Source organism: Leptonotus elevatus, chromosome 12, assembly GCF_054856555.1.
Source record: "Leptonotus elevatus isolate MCC_2025b chromosome 12, RoL_Lele_1.0, whole genome shotgun sequence".
Classification (NCBI taxonomy): Eukaryota; Metazoa; Chordata; class Actinopteri; order Syngnathiformes; family Syngnathidae; genus Leptonotus; species Leptonotus elevatus.
Genome location: NC_141250.1, coordinates 9,927,430 through 9,946,492, shown reverse-complemented (window position 1 = coordinate 9,946,492; position 19,063 = coordinate 9,927,430). Strand labels below are relative to the sequence as shown.

The window sequence follows — 19,063 nt, the reverse complement described above, 5'->3', positions numbered from 1 at the left end:
CCTGAGAGTCAACAAACCCAAGGACATGCTTAATGTTTTGCAATGCAGATTATTTACTAATTCCCAAGTGAACATAATAAAAATAGTCAAATTTAATGATCACTCTGTGCATATTTTGAATTTAGCAGCTGGAATAATCCCTTTTTTGCCGAGTAATTTGATGTTCTCTAAAGTGTAGAAACTTCAGATTGTACACAGGTAAGATTTTCAATTAGCTAGTACTTACTGTTCAGTTGCACTACCGACAAAGCAACAGACGCAACCATTATAAAAATCTGTGTAACAAACAAATGGAAAAATATAACCTAGGAAAAAAAATCTGTGAAACACTTTCGCACCCCTCATTTTAAGTGTTATCCTTTGTTCTATAAAAGCAGAGAATTGCAAATTAAGTTCATATAACGCAACACACACTTTTCCATTGACAAAAAAGGTATAATAACCCTTTATTCTGACTACACTATATCCCACATCTAAGCAATTTTTAATTTTAATTAATCATTTTCCATCACTTTTTTAGGGCTCTCTCATATCAGCATAGCCAACATTGTTGAGTGAGTCTCCACGGCAACCATTGCTGGGTGGTCTCGTTTTCAGTGGCCAAAGAATCTGACTTTCCGTCACCCGCTGAGATTCATAATATTTCTGCGCTAAAAGAAAGTTGAATGCAGTTGCACATTTGTGCTTTAGACAGAAGCTTGATTTCACTACCATGGATTATTTTAGTTTTTTTGCAGGAGCTCCTCGATGTTTTCCCAAACTGTTGTTTTTTCACCATGCACACATCTCGGCTCACGAAAAACACGCTGGCCCTCCAGGGTAGCTTGTTTCCCCAAAAGCTATCCTCTCTGCAACAACCTGCAGCAAGCTGCGATCATTAAGCTTTGTCTCTCGGCTAGAGTCGGAAGAAACGTTGCTATTTTTGTTTTCTCGTGCTCCGGTGTAGTATTCATGTCCCCTGGCACAACCATAAAAAATGGATGGAAAAAAATGAGGAAAGACTATCCAGCAACATTGCTGTAAATTCAGGAAAGAAGGAAACAATGAAGGGAGTTTTGATGTAATTGCTTTCCAGAAAAAAACGACGTACCATGGTATATTGTTTTGCAAAAGGAACAAGTTCTAGGTATATTTTCAACGAAATAGCATCGCATAGAACAGAACTGTTTGTTAATGAAGTCATTTCAGTTTTAATTTGCACTGTATTAGTTTTATTAATGATCAGTTGAATTATTACAGTATTGTACAGTAACAAAGTCGCAGTATTGAAATCAGCCTGTTTTTTTTTAAATTGCTGTTCACTATAATCACTTAAAAGGACAACTATTTTTCCTCCAAAGAGAACAAAACTTTTTCCCATTTATAAAAAAATATATCCCAAAAATTTCCTTTTTTTTTTTAGGGGAAAAATTGTGTTGTTTTCTTGTTAAATGCTATTTTTCCAAAGGTATCCAAAACATAATACATTGTTTGTTTATAAGTTAACAATACATGGAGGTTTTGGTCAGGGGGCTATCTTGCAAACAAAGCAAGCATCCTTCCCAGTTTTCACCATCCAAAGTAAATTCTGACAGAGAATCCTCTACATATGAGGTTTTGCGTTTTGGCCGTTGTTGTTTTTTCTGTTCAGTGTGGCCCCAAAAGTCTGAAATTAATATACAGTATGAACCATTTCAACTGAACAAAAAAAAAAATACTGAGCCATCATCTGAAACTAAAGGAGAACTGCAGATTCCCCATAGCACATTAATTTACTAAGAACATCAGCAAACTTCCACCGCGTTTGCCTGCTGGGGATAAACTACAGCAACGGCAGTGAACATATCCCCGCCCAGCCGAATCCATACAATGATGCCGAAAGAGAAACACTCATTTATATTCCTGCAACCAGATGCTACAAACACGCACGGTAATGATTTGTGCTAAATAGCTGCTAGCTGCCGTGCGTGTCCCCGGAGAGTAAGCAGCACGAGAGGCTACATGAGCAGACGTGGTGGCCTGAGAGGATTTATTAGTTTATCTGCCATTGCTTCTTACACAGGAGGGGATATTGCTGCAACCGTGTGAACTTCCACTCACCATCACAGTAAGCGCGATCGGATAATTGGCAGCAGTTAGGCCAGTGGCTGGTTGGCATATTTAATACAACAGGGCATTGCGGAATCCCCTTACACACAGACATGGTGTGGACTTTGTATTAACGTACTAGCGTAATCTGGAGTAACAAGGGCCAGCCTGGTAATAAGGCACACTTTTTCAGGCAATTAAAACACACACACACACACAAAAAGAATCAATCAAGCAAAATATGATCATGAAATTGTCCCTGTATCTTGGCAAGTCCCTTACCGAATATGATTCCAATGTTTCGGTATGTAGTTCGATTCACAACAATTTGTGATTTCAAATATTTGATTGGCAATGATTTCTGCTTCAATTTATAGATGTGCAAAGAATCTGACTTTATTTAATTAGCATTAGCGCACTACTCGCGGCACTTTAATCACTCAAAAGAACGGCTATTCAAACAAAAACGCTTCAGGAATTGTACAGTGTTCCCTCGTTTCCCGTTGGGGTTACGTTCCCAAAAATACCCGCAATAAATGAAATCCGCAAAATGGTTAGCTTTATGTTTTACATTTATTATAAATGTTTTAAGGCTCTAAAACCCCGCACCACACAGTTTATACACTTTTCTCATCGAGGCGTTTACATTTTCTCACATTTCTCTCTTGTTTAAACATTCTCAATGTTCAAACCTTTATCAAATAGGTACATTACTGTAAAAAAAAAAATGCTTGCAAAATTGCACCAAAAAAATCCGCTCAACAGCAAGGCCGTGAAAAGTGAAAAGCGTTAAAGTGAGGGAACACTGTATACAGAGAAGCATGTTAAAATTACTCACGGGTAGGACTGGGCAATAAATCTAATTATTAATTGATTAATCGTCATTTTGAAAATCGAATCCTTGAAAATTTGCTAAATCGTGAAATCGAATTTTGTCTCTGGACTATTAAAAGCTGTTGTTATTATGTTCTGTTACATCCCGATGTTATTGCGAGCTGTAATTTTGCTAACTATGAATGTTAAAGTTTACGTTAAAACTGATTTAGAATCAGTATACATTATACATTTAGCACAGGAATTATTTTTGAATAAATGAAACTTTTAAATAAATGTTTGTTGGGTTTATTAGATTCAAATCGAAATCGTCCCGAATGACTGAAAATATCGAGATTTTATTTTTGGGCCATAATCGCCCAGCCCTACTCACCGGCATATGCTCTTCCTACGCTGCAAAAAAAACTTTTATTGGCATAGCTTGATCGTGACTTTTTACTTCTACTTTCTAATCTGGCTACAAGTTAACACTGTATCAGAACGTGCGGAACTACACTGCCCCTAAGTGGCCAATTCGTGTACAACATGAACAGCGCTCCAAACTAAGGCACACACAAACAAGAGCCAGACAGTATAAAATAATTGAAATCAAATTGATTTTGGGACATTTGAAAATCTTACTAAATGAGAATCGATTTTTTGGCACATCCTTATCTGACACATACATTACAGACTATCACGAGCTTCCACTAACACAGTTCCAAAGCCATAATTTCAGTAAATACAGTATCTGTATGAATAAACATGAATGTAAAATAAACGGGGGGGAAATCTTATTTAATCTGGGGCGTCTTAAATGAAGAACCCCCTGTAATTTTTTACCACTTGTCTGTGACCCACCCAGATGGATCCACGACCCACTTTTGGGTCCCGACTCACCAGTTGAGTATCACTGCTCTGCAGTATAAGCGTGCCTGTAGAATGTGACAGCGGACTTCATTTCATCCAAATTTAAAGTTCAGCCTCAGCTGCTGAGTGGGTGATGTAACACACCAAGTGGGAGAAGTGTGGAACTGTGCTCATCGTTTGCTGTTAAACTCTCCGCGTACTGCCGAGAAAGACCAACTGTGCAACGGAGGCCTGGAGCAAGTGTGTAGTCGTGCGTGTGCGTGTCTGAGCAAGAGAGACCAAATACTGTTTGTGTGCCGTCTTCAATCCTCAAGAGAGCCCTGTGGCATTCAGAGCGATCCATCTCATAAATAAAGCAGGACTTCCTTTAGCTGCAGTCATGTTTGCGCGTGTGCGTGCGTGCGTGTCAAAAGAGAGGCAAAGGGGAGGTGGTGGAAGTGGGGGACGAATGGATTAGGAAGCCGATCATATTCCTCCATTCAACTCAGCAGCAACACAGCACATCCCGGGACTAATGTCCTTGAGGACAACAGAACAGGCTCAAAATGAGATGGCTATTGACCTAATCATCCTTACAAAGCTAAGACAATTTTCAAGCTGAAACAACCGTAACAATCGATTAGTAGCATCCATCAATGGGGGGGGGGGGGGTAAACAAAACAAAAAAATCAACAGGAGTTTTGCTTTGTCACATTGAGTTTATCACATTTTTAAATAAAAGAAACGTACCACTTTGGCCGCTTGTTTGAATTAAAAGTGTCTTTTTTTTTTTTTTTACAAATTACACACATTAACGATGTTTTAAAAATCTCCACATAAATGTACATTTTCTGGCTGCAGAACACACAGCAAAGCAACGGGTGGCACAACAACAACCCATAAACCATTCGGACATGTAAGCCAATGAGAATATTGGAAAAAGCCCTTCTGTTAAGGACAACGATGAATGGAAGACAAAAGGGACACGGGCATTGCCAGCAGGGATGAAGAAAGAGCAAAGTAATCGATTCAATAAATAATTAAGAATTCATTATAATTCTTGGAATTGATTGTTGATAAACTGTGTCTAGAAGAAATTCCCCCAGCTCTTCCCAGAGCAGAAGAAATGTTTGTCGATCGTGGAAATCTTGTCCTGAGGTCAACCCTGGTGGAGAAACCAGACTTACACAATTGATTGGCTGCTGCAGCCAGGCTTCCGGGAGGTTGTGTGCTTAAAGTAAACATTCAAGGCAACTGACACACTCGCTCCTCCTTCAATGTTGTAGCATTACTTGACATAGAGTACGTAGTGAACAGAGTACATGAACTCAAGTAGATCAAGTAATGTACACCGTTTAAATTTGTTCAATCCAGTGCTAGAGTTCCATAGCACATATTATTGCAGCAATTTGCGTTAACCGGTGAACAGATTTAGCGTAAATGTACACATCCGTCTTTATTTTTCTTCCATACCAAATGAGCATGTCTTGAGCACCTGGATGTTTAAACTTTCCACCAATCGGACCGGCGACATCGAATCGGCCGATATTTTTGCATTTTATGCACATTTTGTGATTGGCGGTAACGTTTTAATTCGCTGATCCGATCAATGACGTCATGAATTGGCTCTGAGAAATATAGCATTACAGCTGTAGTGTTTCCCACATAATAGTGTTGTTCTGATACCGTTTTTTTGGCCCCCCGATACCAATTCCGATACCCAGCTTGTTGCTTTTTTTTCTCAACATGAAAAAGCTGTCCTGCCATTGGTTCAGAGCATTCAAGGGCCAATAGGATATCTTAGCTCGGCATGCAGTGAACATGTCACACATCAGTGAATGTCGTGCTGCATCCTAAATTAGCGTCCGAATTAATGGTATCGGCATGTTACTTCTCAGTACTCCCCGATACCGATACCACTGTTTTAATGCAGCATCGGGGCCTCTGCCGATACCTATATCGGTATCGGAACAACACTACCACATAACTGTACATTTATCAATCATTTATTTGTACGCGACCAATGCAATAATTTATCTTTGTTTTGCGGAATGGAGATGCTGCTCTCCGCAACTGTGTGCATCTCCTAATACTTGTACCAATTTCCTTTGTGGTACTGAAAATACAGTACTTCATATGACTGACACACCAAAAGTATCAAACATAATAAGTATATAATAAGTTTGAGAGTCGATGTTAATTGCATCAGAGGCATCTACAGCACTGGGTGCAATGGCGGTCTCATCACAAAAAACTTGGGTGCTGTTTGTGCTGTTTTGTGTTTATTTTGGCTTGGAGACACCACCCAATGTTGGGCAAAGCCTACGTGCAGTCATTAGTTTCTTCGGAGTTTTGGATTATGCAGCGAAAAGACTATTACGGGAAGTGACAAGCATGTGACCTCCACGAGTCCATTAACTCAATTGTTGACAATTTTTTTAATTTGTGTAAAATGTCTTTGTGGAAAACAAATCAAGAAAGACATTACGCAATTGTCAGCTAATGTGATGACCTCGCTTCATAACGCTCTCACTGCCTTCAAAGATATATTATGCAAAAGTCCCATGTTCACCATGAACACTAAAAGTCTACAGTGCTAGAATTCATTAGCATTCTGCTTTACTTCATTCTGCCATGCAGGAGTTAGGACTCATGAATCCACAAGTTCTTCATTAGAATAATTTTAGATTGCTATTTAAAAAAATAATAATCTGCTTAACTGTTAACGAATAAACGATTTATATACAAATCACATCCCTGTTTTGTTTTTTTCTCCCTCATTTCCTTCCTTGGGGCATGGCAAAGATTGATTGGTAAACATTGGAGAAAATGCTAGTGAATACTCCTGTTAATGGCACAGTGCACAAGTAGTACATATATTTCTTATGATCGCACATTGGTTTATTTAAATTTGCCTATTGGTCTCAAAAGTTGTTGCTCAAGCTTATCATACCGTCTGAATCGGATTCAGGCTCATGCCTATGCCAAGTTGCTACTTTCACACATAGAACACATATGAACAGGGTGCCCTTTCCCTCATATCTACTACATAGTCATATTATTGAACGGTGTGGGTGATGGGTGGGCAAAGATCAATTGACTTTAGCCATGGCTCCCTCCCTCCCCATCAACCTGCAGGGAAAACCCTTGAACAGATGTGAATTGGAGTTGTTAGTGGAGCGCTGACGCCTTTTCAACTGCCTCCGCAGGAGTGCTAGTAGGCCGTTAATGAGGGCGAGCCACAGAGGGAGGCTACGTAGCGCTACGGGGAAGCCGCTAGCATGGAGCGCTCGGTGAGATGCTGATCATGTTGTGGTCTAGACGAATGAATGTTTGGCTGCCTGATTGACTGCTAGAACTGCCAAAAGGGAGAGCAGGCACTTAATCAAAGGAATTAGAGCATGAAGGGCTGCGGCGTCCAATCCAAACAAGACGATGGAATAAACACCTAAAACATTTTCACTACTTAGAAGTCACTAAAAATTGAAGAAAACCACAGAAGCTTGAATAAAATGCAGATCTCCTGTAGGAAATGTTTATTTCCTTTACAACACAACTATGACGAAAATATTGAGCAACTAATATGCAGAGCTGAACTGTCTCTCACTCATCATGTTTATGTCACTGCCCAATTGGAATAACACAGGGGTCAGTGACGTTTCCTGTCAAAAGAGCCATTTTTAGGCCAAATAAATACCCAAAAATCCGTCTGGAGCCGCAAAACATTTAATGATGGTGATGAAGGAAACAGTGTACTAATGTTAGTCTAATGTACTGAGAGCCTAAGAGCTCATTAGAGCTGCACCATAACAGAGAAATATGCACCGCATCACCCAATAGAGATTTGGATTTTTTCTTTTGTAGTTTTTTTTTTATACATTTGGACTTTTCTAACCTTTCTGTGAAATTTCTGACATGTTTGGCAATTTTATGGACATATGGATTTTTTGGGACATTTTATGGCAATTTTGAAAATTGTTTCTGCTTTTTGTTGCTATCAATTTTCTGACATTTTTGTCAATGTGGATATTTTAGTAAATTTTTCCAATTTTTTAGGTATTTTTAAAATATTTTTCATTTACCCTTTGTCTCTTTTTCTGACAACTTAAAATTTTGGACTCTGACATTTTTTTGAAAATGTAACTATTCATTTTTATTTAATCAATTCATCTAAAGAATATTTTATCATTTTATATATGTGAAAAAATATTACTATTTCAACTTGATACACATTGTTACCTTATTCTTTTGCAGACATGCCTAATGCTAATGTCGGACCAAAGAGCTATTCGCATGATGCGATTACATCGTAAGCCAATGCAATTCACGTAAACAGGTGCGAGATACGGCGACTGGCACCGTGAGCTGCACAACACAGCCAGCTTCCAATACCGGACGGGACCGAGACAAAAAGGAGCAGGCTTGGAAAACTTTGAGTGAGGATGTTCACCTATATATTAAGTGTATTGCTTGTCTACAGCTGTTGAACCGTGAACCAAGCTAGCAATAGCATTCGCCAAAGTTTTAGCACAACCATTGGTCATTTGACTAGCGATGTCATTGTTCATACTTTTTTATCTGGAGCAAAATATTTGCACCTCCTCTCACCCCATTCCTCTGTTGATATGAGATGATCAGGCCCAACACAGAGGACAATATTTACTTCTGTAAACATGGAGCCAAATGACGTTGGGTTTTTTGTGTACTGTGCGCCAGTCGATATCGTGCTTTGTGTGCACGGACATATTCACAGTAGAGGTTTCATTTGTTTTTGTAATGTGAACAACTACATAAAAAGATCAAATTTACACAAAATCTGAATTGGGCATTATGCCCTGCAGTGTAAACGTAGCTTACAGGAGGCAATACTAACAGATGTATATCGGCTCTTAGACTCACACAGTCGAACCAAAAGACCAAATCCCCATTTTTTTATTTTATTTCATCCAGCAGGTCATTTTTCCATTTAAATTTAGCAAAGAAATCTCCAAGCAGTTTCTGTATATCAGTGTCACATACCAACTTCTCTACCTCCACTTCACTTCCCGTACTACTGGGAGTTAACTTATGACATCACAGATACTGGAACCGGTTTGACTCATTCCCACTTTCCTTTCTCGTTGGTTCTCCTCTCGGCCTCGGAATCCCAGAGCAAGATTAGGCCTGGTGCCCGGTGGTAGCAGTGTGTGAGTTGACAGACTGTGACTTCAGTTGTTGGACTGCGAATTAGAAACTCAGCACGGGTGGCTGCCGATGGAGGCGATGACAGACACGGACAGCGTCGAGACCAGAACAAACACACTCAATAGACAAAGGGGAACACGAAGGACAAAGATCTTAACAGGCCAACTGGAAACTGAAAAAAAAAAATAAGACAGATGCTCATGACAGCACAAATCCACTTTCTTCTTCCTCATGAATGGCGTTCTAGGAGTGATCGCCATTGTCTTAGCAGCAAACACAGCGAGTTTAATGTTTACCCACTGACCAGATTACAGTTGATTATAATAACAATGGAATGACCTTTATCTTGCCACCCAATCGGGCTCGTCGCCAGTGTGCCCATCTGTGCTCGCTCTTCATTAAACTCTTTGCTCCAGTAAGGGCCGTAAATCTCACTTTCAACATTGAAACACCGATTCATGGGATAATCCGCAGTACGTTGGCTGCATGCAAACGTCTCCCCTCAATTAAACAGTGGGATTGTCCAGATAATCACAAGTCCCTTTTAAACTGCTTGAAAACTATAACAATTTCCTTCCTTTCAATTTTCCAGTGTATTTAGTATCTTCGGAGGTAGTATCATAGCTGGACCACTGCCTGTGTGCAAAAATATTACAGAATGCCGGGAAGGGGTGTAGTGTTGAATTGTTGATATGCTGGCATTAGGATTAGGATTATGATGCATTTATTGTCATTATACACAGGTACAATGAAATTGTGAAATTTGAGGATTTGGACCATATAAAATTAAAAAATGGCTCCAAACAATTACCCGATTATCAAAATAGTTGTCGATTAATTTGGCAATAGATTACTTGTCGATTAATTTTGACAGCTCTAGTGAATAGTGCAGAGGCTGTTGGTTTAATTCATTAACTGTCCAAGTAATACATAAGAAAAACAGTTATTTCATTGTCAATGTGTAAAAGCACAACCGTGTGTCAACAACCCGTCTTCGCAGAGTTCTGTGCAAAAAGTAAAGTCAGCCTACTGGAATATCTTCTGCTATGGCTCTGATTAAGCTATTTTGGAAGGATGTCTGAGTGAAATAGGGTAATCATTGGTGTTCTACAACTATTGGCAATCCTTCATCAGAAACCAGCAATGAGCAATTAGTCTTATCTCATTACTGGGCAATCAAGCTTCAATGACAATTTGTCTGCTGGAAAATCATGTAATCGTTTTAGGTGCTCAGCAAATATTGACAGAGACAAAAATGGTTGGTACTGCTATGTATGAAATTGGAAATCAGACGCTTTTAGTTTTCGCAACATCAACATCATGCATCTATTTAGAAGGAAGAGTCGCTGGTGGTGACTGAGGGTTTCCTTTTTGATAAGTAAAATTACAATCAGCAGGACTGAAGAAAGAATAGACGGCTACACAACGAGCTGACAGAGAGGGAATATATGAAGTATTTTATCTGATTTCTTATACGTTACCATTTTTGTCACCGTATCAGACTCTTGACTTGCACAGTACCAGCTAACTTTCCTCGGCTCGAGGTATTTGCCGGTCCACATCAAAATAGTACCATGGTAAAAAGTGACACCAAGCAAATTGAATGCTTAAATCAGAACAAAAAAACACACTAAAAGACTACAAAAATGGAGCACTTCTTTTGTATTGACTTTCACTGCAAGGAGACAAATGAAATTAGGAGACTGATCTCTGCAGCAAAATGGAGACTGCGGATTATAACACTGCGCCAGCCAGAGCTAAAACACAGAAACAGGGAAACTAATGTTAGCTATTGTTTTTGGCATTTTAGCTGGATATGCTCAAATATATCCTCGTTTTAACATAGCACATTAGGAACCGCAGCGGACTAGCTACTAGACATAGTATGAGCTTTTGCCAATGAAAAATAATCAAAACCAACTACGCTGCATTGTCAGTACCATACGATGAGCTTGGCTCAGCCTCAGGTGGTACAGTTATCTCTTCATAAGTACAATTTTAATAGGATAAGAGAATCTCTATGTTTGAAACTCTTGTTTCCAAGCAACAAAGCAGACTAGTGACATAGTGGAGGTCTGAGTGGATGTTGCCATAGTGGTGGTCTGCTTTGATGTTGCAAAACTTTCTAAAAGGGACACACGTCAATAAAATTTGAATATTATGGAAAAGCTCATTTATTTCAGTAGTTCAATTCACTGCTTTTCAGAAGGCCAATGCATGATGAAGGCCAATGAATTTGGGGGGTTTACTATGTGTGTGACCACAAAATGAGTTTCACTTCTTAAATTGAACTAATGAAATAAATCGATTTATTTAATATTCTAATTTAGATAAACCTTTATATATTCTCATTTTGCCATTGAAACTCAATTCCACACAATTGACAGAATTCCTAACAATCAATTAATCGATCATAATGACCATACATTGTATACAAGTAACTCGTGCATCATTAAGTGCAGAAAAGGTGGACCTGTTTCGAGATCCAGACTAGAGTACTCAAAAATGTATCTAAATACAATTGAATGGTGTCTTCACATGTTGAAAATAATTGTAGCAAGGGTAATCTACACATTATGGTTTGCAACTTTCCAGAGCGAACTCGGCTGTCATAAGTGTCAAGGGTACAATTCACACTCCGAAGAGTGTGTTCAATGAGGTCAGAGGCAAGTTTCTTCAAAACATTCCTTGCACTCTTTCGTCCGCTCACCTTCCACATACCTGACATTTCAAGTGAACCTTGTACCAGCACTACACCACCGGCCTTACCGGAAGGGTGTGCCTGCAGAAAAGGTAGGCCTTGCAAAAAGTGTCTGCACCGAAACCCAAAACCCACTCATCAAATGTCATTACTACTAACCATTCAAGTAAGAAATATGAATACATCTGCCTGTGTCAGGGAGAAATCCCAAATCTGTGTACGGAGTCCATTGAACAGCCAAGCAAGACAGGTTGCAGTACTAGCCATGAAGAACCATTACAACTAATGACAAGCCATGAGATTCAATGTTTATATTTCAATACAGTATTCATTTAAAAACATCACATTTGGGTTGACACCATTGTTTTACCACGACTCGGGAAAAAAATCATACATCCAGGAAAACAGCTGTGCATAGACGCCTGTGCCACGATTAAAACGATTCCTGGACTCTCGCACAGCAATTGAACACATGTATTGAAGCTGTTTCAGGTTATTAATTAAAGGGGGTAGATAAAATTGATTATATTGGCTGTTTTGGGGCAAACGAGGACAAATGCGGCGCAAGTGGCGGAGGTAGTAGCGTTTCTGACCGGACAAAGACCCTGCGTCAGAGCTTCAAAAGTGACGAGAGCAAGCAGGCGTTTCGTCACAACTTTTACTGCCGTTTGCCATTTAAGACTCTTAACAACGTTTAACACGGCATCATGTGGGTTTTGGAGGGTAAAAAGTTGTTAAGTTGGTTCACGATTCGGAGCTTACCTTAGTGTTGGCTCCAGGGAGAAACGGCGACACACTGCACGACCCCAGGAAAAAGCCGCCTGGCAAAAGTAACTTAGCCAAAGAACGGACGTTTGAATCAACCGAATGATGTGTTTTGCAGATTTTTCTTTTTGTTGAAATCGCAGACTGTACTATTCAAGCAATACATGTACTCCCTTGTTTTTCTGTCGCAGGCTTGAATGCCTCCACCGCCACCAACCTTCCACACCACATTCACAAGGAACAAGCTAGAAAGGGGTTAGAGCTACACTTCCGATGTTGATTTTCAAAATGAAACCATACCCGATGTTTGTCAGGCGCTGCGTTTAACGTTTATTTTGAAGGCATTACCGCTTTGAATCACCTGTTGTATTTAGCGCCAGTCCAGGTGACGTCACAAATGCCGGAACTAGTAAATTGTACTAGTTTTCTTTCTTTTCTTTTTTTCTTGTTTTATTAATTCACACTTCAACATCCAATTCAAGCTGAGCACATAAACGGTGCTGTCAAACAAGACACAAGAAAAAGAAAACACTCAAAACAAAAACAAATAACAAAAGGTCTAATCGGACAGTAAACTTTTCTTTTTTTTGCTTCGTCTTCACCCTACGTAATGTCCTTCCAAACTCTTCAATGTTCTTACAATAAATCAAAAACAAAGGTCGACATTTAATAAATCTACATTTGTGAATACATTGTTTTGCCATTATTATCAAAGTATTGATCATCATTTCCCTTGTTCTGTCTTGTGTTACAATCCCAAACTTAATATTCTTGAAATCCAGTGTTAGTGAATCATTGTCCTCTGAAATCCAACGCTGAAATGCATCCCAAAATGTCTTGGTGTACACACATTCAAAAAACAAATGTTCCAAAGTCTCTTTATCACAGCCACAAAAAGCACCGCAGATTTGTTCTACCTTCAACCTCTGTTTCATAAAGTCCCCACAAGGATAAACATCATTCATTACCTTAAAATGTGTTTCTTTAGCCTTCGGTGATATGGGTAGAGTAAGGTACCGGGTTAGTAAATTGTACTAGTACTTGCCGCTGAGGAAGAGCGACATGAGGGATGATGTCGCCCTCTTGCCGATTACCAGCAAAAGTGTACAGAGCCACGAGGAGGGACGGAGGATCAAAAGTGCCAAAATTAAGTACATAATAAAATACAGTGATTTATTTATTTCAATATATACTTATTAAGATATGTATCCATGTATTTATTTATTGCTATATTTATTTAATTGTTTAAGTATTTAGGTATCTCAATATTTATTAAATTTTGCCACAAATTGCCCCAGTGTGTCACGAAATAGGCGCTGGGTCCCTATGTGCTGTAGTCTAATACAGCAGAAGCACTTGAGGACTTCCTCTAAGTATGCAAAGAGAGCGGAAATAACTCCCAAGATCTTCTATAATCACGCATAAAGTGCATGCAGGGGTGTAGCCAGAATTTTTTTCTGTGGGGTGGCCAGGCCAGCACAACACCTCTAAGAGGGTGGCAGGATTTTTTTTTTACGTTATTTTTTTATCATAGTGATACTGCTTTGGATTTAGCCTCCTGCCCGAGAGGAGGCGGCTATGTGCAGGTTGGAGTGGGTCCTTGGTGATGCAGAGAGCCTTCTTTCTACATCTGCTAGTGAAGATGTCTGTTATTCCGAGCAGATGTTCCCCACAATCTTCTTTGCCATCTTTTGAGCCTTCCTTTTTTTGCAACTAAGTAGCTGCTGCATGTGCCACACCTTGATGCTGGTGCTGAGGACACGTGTAAGCTCCTCAAGACACAGCTCTCCAGCCTTCTCGAGTGAAGAGGAAGTGTTTCGGCTCTGTATTGCTACTCTGGTTTCCACCCACATTCCAAAATATGTATGCTAGGATAAGCGTTAAGCGGTATAGAAAATGGATGCATTTATTTACTGTATTGCCTTTTGGAATTCTTGGTCATCCATAAGAAAGCCTCTGCTGAGTCTGCTCATCGATACAAACATACACACAAACTCCTGTTGTCTATTTCATACAGTGTGCTATAGTGGCATGAATTACCAGCTGGTGGCAGCAAAAGTCCACAAAACAAAGCACACGCCCACACAGAGTGAGTGACTCGCTGTGGCAACCCCTGCAAAGAAAAGCCAACAGTCACGTCACTTCTTCGACAATAACATACCCCCCCCCCACCCCACACACACACACACACACACTATTTACACACTTATTCCTACACGTGTACTCTTTTACTGAAACATAAATACTAAATATGGATGTACTGTACTGTACGGACTTTTATTATGATAGTTTCTTCATTGATTTGAGTGACAGTTTTAGCTTTCAAGAGTGTAATACAACGTCAAATAACATGTTTATCAAAATGTATAAAAATTATAACCATACATACACAGAGATAGATAGATAGATGGATAGATAGATCGTAAAATAATAAATAAATAAATATATATATAAATAATGGATATTGAATTTGAAATTGCTACTGCCACGTGTGGCCGTAAAATAAAATTGCACACTCCCTTCTTCATGTACACACTGCATGACGTCACATCTGCAGCCAAAAGGCGGGAAAATCAAACCCGAATCCAGTCTGAAAAAAATTGTGAACAGCAAAGGTGTTAATCTGCTAAATAAAATATAAATGGTCAAATACTAAGGCTATTTATTGTAAAGATACAGTATTTTGGGCCAAATTTCTACATTAAAATAATACGATAAATGCAAAATCAGTTGAACAGGTTGAGTTTTAGGTGTTAAAATTCAATAGTTGTTTTACTGTAATATATTACTTCAATCGTTAAAATTACATATTAAGAATTATGTCGTTGGTGTTTTGGCCTTGGTGGAGGCCTGCTCTTGACTGACCATTTTGCTACACTTTCAGTCACAAGGATATAGAGCATCAGTGTCAAACTCCGGTCCTGGAGGGCCGCAGTCCTACAGGTTTCGGATGTTTCCGTTCTCCAACACAGCTGATAAATGATCAGCTCATCAGCCAGCTTTGCATAAGCCTGATAACGATCCTGCTGATTGGAATTAGCTTGTGTTGGAAGAGGGAAACCTCCAAAACCTGCATGACTGCGGCCCTCGAGAACCGGAGTTTGACACCTATTGGTATAGGGCATCTCTGTAAAGTTAAAGCTCCACAGTCCGCAATGTCATTCATCAGTGCTGTGTCTCATGACTGACAGTGTGACCTTCAGGGAGGTCTTGAGTAGTCGACCGGTCATATCCTCATTGGACAGTCATGACAGGCGTTCATTTTAAAATCAGCTGATTGAAAAGCTATGAGAGAGTTAATAAGTAAAAGCACATGCACATTGGCTTGTAGTTGCAAAGTGTCATAGAAGTGCAAGAAGAACGCTATTTTACCGCAATGTTATAAAATGAGATGGAACACAACGCTGACATCTGAAATGTTCGTTTTGACGAGAAAACTGAATAGCCGATATCTGCAACACATATTCATTCGAGCTGTTAAATGTTAGGGTAGCTTGGTATGTACACCAACATAAAAAATGTATACTGTCTAATGAATACTAAATGACTGCATGCTATACAATAGGGATGGGACAAAATAATATCTTTATCTATTATCTATTTGAAGTAGAGTAAATAGTAAGTAAAGGACATTTTATAATGTATTCAACTAGTTTATGTATATATATACCAAATGAGCCATGCCACTCTTCTGAGAGACCAAAACAGGTACGAGGATTCCAACTGACTCCAGCAATATACTAACATACAGAATACAGCAGAAGTGGCATGGCTCAGGTGGTAGAGTGGCTGTTAACCAAGCTGAAGGTCATGGGTTCGTTCCTCAACACTTACATTAAACTTGTAACATACTCAAAACTCTCTATGTGAAAGTTACTTAGAATTTCTGCGTGAAAAAACTTTAGTAGCTTTTTTAAAGTAAATATTACTTCTTCTTTTTTTTCTTTTACAGTGTATGGTCATGATCTGTGCTTCTTGACTTATTGACAATAATAATAACATGAACTTACTCTTCTATTGCAATTATTATTCGATTTGAGTGGTTGTTGGTAAGGAAAGTTAGCATGAGAATTCCCTTGACTTGCGGTTAATTTAACAAAACAAAAAAACAAAAAGATTCTTGCATGCCCTCTCGATCACATGAGGACAATATATCAATCAAGCCAGAGTTACACAAGTCAGCGCTACACTTGCCACTGCTTCTGCCAGCCAGGATACCCCCCAAGCCCCCCCCCCCCCCCTCCCATTCTGTATCCAACCCTCGACTATCACCTGCTGGAGATAAATGACGGCAGTGATTGATTGCTGAGTGGGCTGCAGCTATAGTTACAAGGCCCAAGGAGCAGGAGGTCTATTTTGACCAAGGGGCGGCCACCTTTAAGCCCACCTGACTGGAAGTTATTGATGTAGAACGGACTCAGCATGACTTCTGGGCAATGTGGGCTATTCTGTGGCCTGCATGCCAGTGAAACGTGACTCAAGTGGAATGTGCCTTAATGAGCGGAGTATGATGAAACGGCAGACTGCGTATTAGATTGATCGAAGTCTTGGTACACAGTCACAACCTTTGTAAACGGAATTCCAGTGCTGTTTTTGTTTTTTTTGCAGCAATAACCAGAAATGGAATTCTTTTTTGCTTGCCTAAATTGGCTAATTTGTTTGCACGAGAATTTTTAAATTGCATTATACATACAACCTGGGTAGATCCAATCACACGGACATATTACAAGTGAGTGGGGCCTTTTCTCGGTCAGAGGTCATTTCAGTCTTTAAAACTTTCTATAAGAGCCATACCAAACTTGTGAAAATGATGAAGCCTGATCACCTGCAGCCAATGATGGCCAAGCGGGGCATCATCACAAGTCAAATGAAAAATAAACTTTGGTCTTTTCCCCTAATTCCCGTTGTACAGGTCACATTGGCAGAAAATGATTAAAATGTATTGACAGCGCATGGTCACATTTTATTTACATCACAAAAACCTGGCATTTGTTGGAGTTGGCTGGTGCCTAAAGACCAGGTTGTAGGCTACCCTGTTTCTCATCTGAGGTCGGCTGGGATAGGCTCCAGTTTACCTGTGAACCTATGAGGACTAGTGCTATAGAAAACAGCTGGATGGATTTGTTGGCTACATGGCTGACAGGGAGTAAGTTCCCTACCCTTGCTGTAAAACTTGTCACTTGTCACCCAAAATATCCGGCCTGTGCCAGGTGCATTTTTATGTACTCCTATGTTATGCTGCCTGTCGTAGTTATAGACACTGCTGTCGGCCAATTGATCAACACAATCCGACAGGCAGCTGTCCAACTTGACATCGGCAGAAATGATTGCCAAAAGGTCACGGCATTTCACATACAACAGCCTAGATCGAACTAGATTATGTCACAGTTGCAGGATGTAAAATGAAAATATTTATCGTAAGATCTATAAAAGTTTTTTTTTTCCCACCAAGAGGTTCATTATGCATATTTATATCCCCCAAGGGTTCACTTTATTATGCATTTTATTGTGTTGTAAAAGTTCCCAAAATATCCAGCCTGGACCCATTGCGATTTTAAGTGCCCATTCATTTGGATGCCAATTGCAGTCGTGGAGCTAGACACCCTTCTGCTCACCGATTGGTCTACAGAGAAGTGTATGTTTACTGGACTGAACAGTATTTTTTTTTTTTTTTTTTTTGCAATTCAATCACTATTGTCCGTTTCCAATATTGGTTTGGCGTGGATCAGTGGTAGAGAGGTCGTCTTGTGGGTTCGATCCCATGCCATTGTGACCACGTCGAAGTATCCTTGAACGAGATACTGAACCTCAAGTTGCTTCTGATGCTGCGTCATCAGTAGGTGAATGAGTAGTCAACTGTAAAGTGCTTTGAGGGCCTTGTAAAATGGAAAAAGCACTGTATAAAGCATGTACCATTGACATTACCCATTTGAGGCAAAGTACAGCAGTAGATTAAGACTAATTCATTCTGCCACTTGTGATCAGGCAGGAAACAAGCAAGCATATTTCTAAAATGGCTGCAGCTGCTAAAGCGGAATAATTAAATATAATGAGGAAAAAGCTGAACCTTTGGACTTTATGAAAAGAGATCCTCGTAGACGCACGATGATGAATGTCGAGGTTTTATGAGGACATTTGAGGCAGCTGCAGGTGTACTGTAGTTGCCGATTGGGATTAAGTGGTACATTTTAAACAAATTGATTTGGACAGAGTGACTCTTTATGCTTGACTGCTGTTTATTGGTAAGCAAAAGTATAGAAAAAATGTTCAACTTAAATCTATTTTGTGAAATTTGTTATAATCAATTTCCTCACACGATCCCTAAAATGTTCGGTTCCCTGAAGACTAAATTGTACATATAATCCAAGTGGTAATGGTTATTTCTCTATATGCACCCTGAGTGACTGGTGACCAATCCAGGGTGTACCTAACCTCTCACCCAATGTCAGCCGGGATAGGCTCCAGCTTACCCACAACAGAAAATGCTGTACGGAAGTTTGGAAGTACAGTACACTTCAAATTTGATTCGTTCTAAAATGCTGGACCATCAAAGTATGTGTATGAAAAATATTTAACGAGACAAACACATTCTAGTAATAAGATCAGCGCAAATGCAACTTGTAACTAAATGTTTGCTTTGAAATATAGGAAATACGAGGAAAGGCTGTCATCCGACTCAGGGAT

At 39.5% G+C, this 19,063-nt stretch overlaps 1 protein-coding gene across 1 annotated transcript in view; it reads right to left on the bottom strand.

The window, feature by feature from the left end:
- The window catches only part of nck2a (NCK adaptor protein 2a), a 30,405-nt gene extending 17,780 nt beyond the window's left edge, over window positions 1-12,625 (bottom strand). The window contains exon 1 of the mRNA XM_086092036.1: window positions 12,377-12,625. The gene's annotated coding sequence lies outside the window, so the exon portion shown is untranslated. The remainder of the gene's footprint in view (window positions 1-12,376) is intronic.
- Between the last annotated feature and the right edge of the window lie 6,438 nt (window positions 12,626-19,063).